The sequence below is a fragment of the Babylonia areolata genome, chromosome 23, assembly GCF_041734735.1.
Source record: "Babylonia areolata isolate BAREFJ2019XMU chromosome 23, ASM4173473v1, whole genome shotgun sequence".
Lineage (NCBI taxonomy): Eukaryota > Metazoa > Mollusca > Gastropoda > Neogastropoda > Buccinidae > Babylonia > Babylonia areolata.
Window position 1 is genome coordinate 16,583,156 of NC_134898.1, and position 7,270 is coordinate 16,590,425.

Here is a 7,270-nt window from a genome sequence, read left to right on the forward strand (position 1 = left end):
CGCAGCCTGATTGATCCTTATTCACCAAAACTGACAACACACTTCATCATTGTTAAGTATGTGTTCAAACAGATGTGACTCAGTGGAATGTTTGGGTCACAAACAAAAGCGAGGAAACGAAAAAATATCTTTTAGAGAGTCTGCATTGCACTTTGTAATGTACAGTATTGCGTTGTATTTTATTGCATTGCATTGTTGCCAGGGACAACCCCTTTGTTGTCATGGGCTCTTTTACAGACACTTGCGCTTGTGACACACAAAATGAGGGAGTGGCAGTTATGGTGTCTACACACAATCTTTATTTAAGTTTTGGTGTTTAAAGCAAGACTTACTGCATCTAAGACTTCTGTTCACCCAAAATAAATGTGAATCTGGAACGTGAGCTGGCTATGGACTGAAGCACCTGAAGATGTCAATAAACTCGCTGATGGTTTTACGAAATTCGTTTCGGAATCTCTGCCCTGTCAGGCAGTACAGATAAAAGTTTATGGCAAAATTAAAGTATAAGATACAATATAAAAGTTCCTGCATGAAACGGCGAAATACTTTCTCCTCGATTGTTAGTTCTTTAGTGAATTGTCCAATACTGAAGTGTATCATGTTCCACATGCCTGCAGGCATTGTCAGGACAATGAAAGACACTGACACCAGCAGAGCAGTCAGGGTGATGGAGTTCACTTTTTTCTCTCTCTTGCTTTTCTGTTCATCACTGGCAGAAAACTGATCACCTGCTTCCTTCACTGAGGTTCTTAGTTTGACGACAAGCACGCAGTTACAGATCATCATCACAATGAAAGGAATTACAGAGAACAGAAATATGTCGATGTTCAACCAAAACTTCAAGAGGAACTCCAGGTAATCTTCTCTGAACCCGCAAACTCCTCCTTCTGCTGTCCGTCCATACAGACCGTGCGAATAAACCATACCAAAGACAATGACAATGAACAAAACAACGCCCCATGATCTTTTCGTTGTACAGACTGTACTCACTCGGTGAGGCCAGACCACAGAGAGAGCTCTGTGTGTTACCATCACCAGCACAATCCACGCAGAAATACAGGCCCCTGCGCCAAAACCAAAGTCATGCAGCTTACAAGCAACGTCGTGAAGTCCGGCCAGTGAGACTCCGGTCAGTATGCTCAGCCAGACCACAAGCGGTCCTGAGAGCGTAACACACAAATCGGACAATGCCAAGCACAGGAAATAATGATCGTAAATAGAACGACGGGCTCGTAAGCGATACACGATAACGATAGTCATCACGTTGCCGAACAAACTGAGGACAATGACGAAGGGCACAACAGCAAGACGTATCCAAACTCTCCCTTCAGTCAATGGGAATACTGCCACTGTTTCAGATGTCGTTGTAGAATCCAGAGGCGTTGTTTCCACATTGTCGTGTCCAGCTGTGAAGTTGAGCATTGTTGTGAGGAAATCACCAGGAGCTGTCCCATCCATGGGCAAGCTGCACAAACACGCGGGATTCTTTTTAACGCAGTTCACGTTTCACTTGTCATGCGTCCCAAAACTAGTCTTTTGTTCACGAAGTGTGACTCAAGAAGTCGTATCTCGTTTCACTGAAAACATAGCCTGGGGAAAAAAAGTAAGCTTTCAGTTTCACTGGACATTATTCATTTGTGCATCTCGATAAAAAGAGGAAGTAAGCTTTCAGTTTCACTGGACATTATTCGTTTGTGCATCTCGATAAAAAGAGGAAGTAAGCTTTCAGTTTCACTGGACATTATTCGTTTGTGCATCTCGATAAAAAGAGGATGCAAGCTTTCAGTTTCACTGGACATTATTCGTTTGTGCATCTCGATAAAAAGAGGATGCAAGCTTTCGGTTTCATTGGGCATTAGTCTTTTGTAACTTTGCCAACTTATGTGAATACCAAAGGTCAGGATATCTATACAGTATCCTTGCCTTTGGGTGTGTATGAAATTCATGTAATTTGGTCCTGCAATGTGAAAGGTAATAAGAAACTCAAGGGAGAGCTGGACAGTGCAAGGTCTTCAGAGAAGCCCGGCCCCCCTGAGTCAAGTTTTTCGGCCCTTAACTCCTTTCACTCTAAGGGGGCCGGGCCACACCCAGGTCATGACTCCTGGATGCCCTTGTATTGCCGCCTTTTTTTCTTCTTTTTTTTCCGTGGTCCTCAGCAGGTTCGAACCCGTGCCTCCAGGGTGGCCGCCACTTCAGGATTGAGTCACCTTTTCTGGTAGACGTTTTAACCACTGAGCCATCGTGCATTGCACGCCTAGTTTAAGTAGGGAAGTTTAATCCTTATGAAGTTTGCTTTCATTCTTCCTCGACCATATCCAGCTGGAACTCTTTTCTGCTGCTTCTGCCATTGCCTTGAGAGCCCGTGTTCTCTCTCTGCCAGAAAGCGACAGCTGTTTCATGAGGCTGTAAGCAGATGCGCTCACAAACCCTCTTGCACCAATCTCTATGGTGAGGACTTTGGCTTGGAAGCCAGATTCTATCAGGCTGCTGGCTAGACTAGCATACTTCTCGGTCTTTTAGATGTGGGCTTCCTCCATTCTGCTTTCGTATGGCACAGTCAGTTCAATCAGAATCGCTTGTTTCGTTGCCTTGGAGTGGAGTACTATGTCAGGTCTCATGCCGCTCTTGCTAATGATTTCCAGGTGTTTCTTCCCCTGTGGTAGGTCAGCTGTGCATTCCCTATCTTTGGCACCATCAAGCAGCCCACGTTTTCATGCTTTGGATGTTACAGCTGTTCCTGGCCAGATTTTATTGCCTTCTGTAGAGAGGAACTCTACTGGAACGTCTGATGGGGTTGGTGCTCCTTGGACAGTGCTCACCACGTGTTCAATTTCTTTTAGCATTTGGTTGTGCTTCCATGTGTACCGTCCTTGGCTCAACGCCGCTTTGCATGAGCTGAGGACATGTTCCACTGATTGTTTGCCATGGCAGAGTGGGCATGCAGGGGCCTCTGTTTTCCCCCATTTCACCAAGTTTGTATTCGACGGAAGGAGGTCGTACACATATCTTAGGATGAAGCTGATCCTCAGAGGGGCCATGCTCTACATGTTGCTCCAGCTGAGGCTCCTTTGGAGTGCATTTTCCCATGCTGTCCGCTGCCCCTGCTGGCCTTACTGGACTCTTTTATCATCCTCTTCCTTCTTGATCTCCTGTATGATTATGTCTTGTTTTGCTTTCACACTTTTACAATCACTCTTTTGAGTGACTCTTGTTTTTCTCTTTTTTTCTATACAGCATAATGAGAACATAATTTTGGAGGTAGAGTAGAACCATGGTTAATAGTATGTGCATGTGAATAAGGTGACCTTTTCGCTGGGAATGTACTAATACCATTGACAGGTATATAACTCACTCCCTTCTGGGCGATTTGTAAGCTCGCGTTCCTCTATGTACTGGGCGTTTGTATAGTTGTTGATTTTTTTAATTGTAAAAAAGTAACAAATAAACACAGTCTCATGAAATCTGGACACACAATTGTTGAGGTATCAAATAAAGACAGCACAATGTTTCATAACTCAAACTTCTAAAATACCTTCTGTGCAGCAGGAGGTTAAAAAAAAAAAGATTTTTTTTTTCATGACGTAAAATGTGAGGGTGGTATAGAATTTGTATAGGTGAAGTCTGCACTATTCATGAAAAAAGCATTGTTTTCCACAAATCTGTCATGGTCTGTCATGCCTTGTAGCAGTCTTCAGTTTAACGTCTTCCACTTTAAGTGATATTAGACGGGGGGAAAAAGAAAAAAAAGGGGGGAGGGGTGCGGGGGGGTGGAGGGCGGGCGTGGTGGAGGGAACGGTATTGAGCAGAGGGTGAAAAATGGTGTGTGTGTATGTGTGTGTGTGTGTGTGTGGTGGGGAAAGATATAGAGCATTGGAAAAAATAAAGTATTAAAACGGGAGACATAGGCACAATATAGAAGGAAACGCTAACATCAAACAACTGTAACAACTATAACTATATATGCCTTGTAACTTTTGTCTGTGTGTGTCTTGCACCATGTATGCTGGAAGTGTTGGAAAAGAAACATCAATGAAACAACCCCCTCCTCTGTTTCAACAGCCAGTAGTTTATTAGCACACTGCGTTTATATAAGTTTGTGCCTGCCTATGTGTGCGTATGTGTTAGGGTAGCTGTTAGATACACATGTATGTTAAAATGTATGTATGCAGTGTGTGTGTGTGTGTGTGTGTGTGTGTAGTCACATTTTGGTGTGTGTATGTAACATAGATATAAGGTTTTATGTTAACAAAGGCGTTTTTGTAAAGCACCTAGAGCAGATTTCTGGATAGTGTGCTATATAAGTATCCATTATTATTATTATTATTATATTGACCACCAATCACCCTCTCCATTCCAACTGCCTGTCACTTGCTACGTGCTACTGCCCCTCCCCCTTCCCCTGTCACTCACACCAGTTTCACTGTCCAATACACATTGCCCTCCTTCTGTTGGACTAAAATAACTCTCCTTCCTCCATCCCCTTCCAAGTCAAAGCCATCCCTTTGAGCTCGTAAAGCTAAAAGCACGAATTTCTTGCCTCTTTCGTGAATAACGTGTTTTGAGCCTGAGAGGCCATTGTCACACGTGGAATCACTCAGTCCAGGTTGGAATAAAAAAAAATATTGCTTGAAACCTCAGTGACCAGCAAAGATTGGCCAATACCAGTAGTCTGATGTTTTTGGCTATGCTATTGAGGCAAGACAGGAGACCCATTCAGCATTGTCCTTTCCCAGCTGCGTGAGGCGTGGAAATTTTTGAATGTCAGAACGTGAAAAGCGGTAATCAGTGGGGAAGGTTCTCAACAGTTATTATCAGATATCAGGTAAGTAGTAGGGAGTGAGTTTTACATATGAATTGCCTGTCAGGATAGCAAAACCAGTTGCACAAAGTTGATAGAAATTAAATTTCAACGTATTTTTTGATGATTATGTTTGTTTGGTGTGTGTGTGTGTGTGTGTGTGTGTGTGTGTGTGTGTGTTTTCTGTTGATATGCTTCATGGAATGATAAATTAAACTACATTATAGATCGATTTCAGCCATAAGACCCAGTATTATGTATGTTAGATGTTTTAAATGCGGAAAACTGGAAACTGATTATTAAAAAAGGAAGAAGAAAAGCTCAGAGATTTTTAAACTTGCAGGACAAATTCCCCCCACCCCCCACCCCCCATCCCCCAACTCCCCTCCACACACCTGAACCCACGGCAGCGAATTTTACATACCAGTTTGCAGGGGTCGAATTACATAAATTATTGCCACAGTCAGATTCCGAAGAGGCTGGGTCACCCTGAACGGAGGCTACCAGGCACACCAAGATCCCATCAGGACACTGGAGAGAAGACACCAGACTACCATCTACCGCCTTCGCACAGGACACTGCGGCCTCCGAGCACACCTGAAGAGGATTGGAGTGGCAGCCACATCCCTATGTGATTGCGGCCAGGCTGACCAGACCCCATCCCATATTCTCCAAGACTGCCCCCTGTATGAGAAGATGCGGCAGCAGTCCTGGCCTGGGGGTGCTGACCTCAACACCAAGCTCTGGGGGACGGCAGCCGATCTTCACCGGACGTCCGAGTTTGTGGCATCCCTCGGACTTCGACCCTGACTGCGTAGCTGTCAAACGCAAAGAAGAAGAAGAAGATTGCCACAGTTTCGGGTGACGCTTTTCTGTCAAAACCATATCCATGTGTACTGTTTTTTGGATGACATGGCTCGCGTGGAAGCTTCTTTAGACATCGGCCCAGCCGCGTGCAGTGAAACGCAGGGCCAAACCTCTCAAGAGCATGCAAAGTACCCTTTGGCACTAAGATTCAAGAACGGTGTATTTCTTTCTTCTTCTTTTTTTTTTTTTTTTTTTTCGTTTTCTATGGTCTCAGTTGCATGCAACACACGGAGCACAATTGTTATCTCTCTCTCTCTCTGTCTGTCTCTCTCTGTGTGTCTTTGTCTCTGTCTCTGTCTCTCTGTCTCTCTCTCTATATATATACTTCCACCCTCCTCTCTCTCTCTCTCTCTCTTTATTTTTTAAACAGTGTTTCTCACATGAGCGTCTTTACCGGCCGAGAAAAACTTAAAGCAAAATAACATAAAACATAATACTACTACTTCTAATGATAATAGTAATATAAAATTAAATAATAATAATAATAATAAGCGCGTTGGGTTGCGCTGCTGGTCAGGCATCTTCTTAGCAGATGTAGTGTAGTGTATATGGATTTGACCGAACGCAGTGACGCCTCCTTGAGCTACTGATACTGATAATGATAATAATTGTGGAATACAATACAATTCATTCATTCATTCATTCATTCATTTTCGCGTTGTAAACATTTTTCTTCCTTCATTATTTGATTATTTCTTTGTTGTTGCTATTATTTTTTGCTGTTGCATCACTGTTTACGTTCTGGTGGTATAATAGTAAGCATTCGTAAAACGAAAGATTCATTCACTCTTATTTTCAGTTTTTCGATTTTTGTTGTTGTTGTTTGGTTGGTTGGTTTTTGTTTGTTTGTTTGCTGTTGTTTTTGTTGTTGTTGTTTGTTGGTTTTTTTTTGTTTGTTTTTTTGTTGTTGTTTTTTGTTTGTTTTGTTTTTGTTTGTTTGTTGTTGTTGTTTTTTGTTTGTTTTTTTGCTACCTTTGGTCTTAACGTGTGTGTGCGTGTGTGCATGTGTGTGTGTGTGTGTGTGCGTGCGTGCGTGCGCGCATATCATTTTTAGTAATCTTATACCCTTTTTTTTTTGTTGGATGTTTTCATTTGTTAATATTGTTGTGCAATACCCTATTGTCTTAACATGAGTATGTGTGTGTGGGGGGGGTGGGTGGGGGGGGTAGTATATCGTCAGCTATTGGGAATTCTTATTTGACTAGTTTTAATCTCTTCTTATGTTGCGCATGATTTTATGCCAGTGTTTACAATGAGCCTGTGATTGCACAACTTAATTTCCATGTGGATTAATAAAGTGTTTTTGATTTGATTTGATTGATTTGATTTTTAAAGAAACGTAGAAGAAAGAGAAACACCCGTAGGCGCTGGGGAGGACCCAGAGAAGCACTGTCTCCACCCGCCCTTGGAACAATCCTGCACCACCCTTGGAGGCCTGCGCTGTGTTCACGACGGGTGCAGGCACGCACAGGACACTCCACTAAGAATTCAAGGGACGTAACTGCTCCCGAACAGGGGCAAACAACTACTGACAACGGTCAGTATCATATAAAAAGAAGTGAGCATGAAGTGAGATACATCTAGCTTGTGAAATTCTTTAGAAGA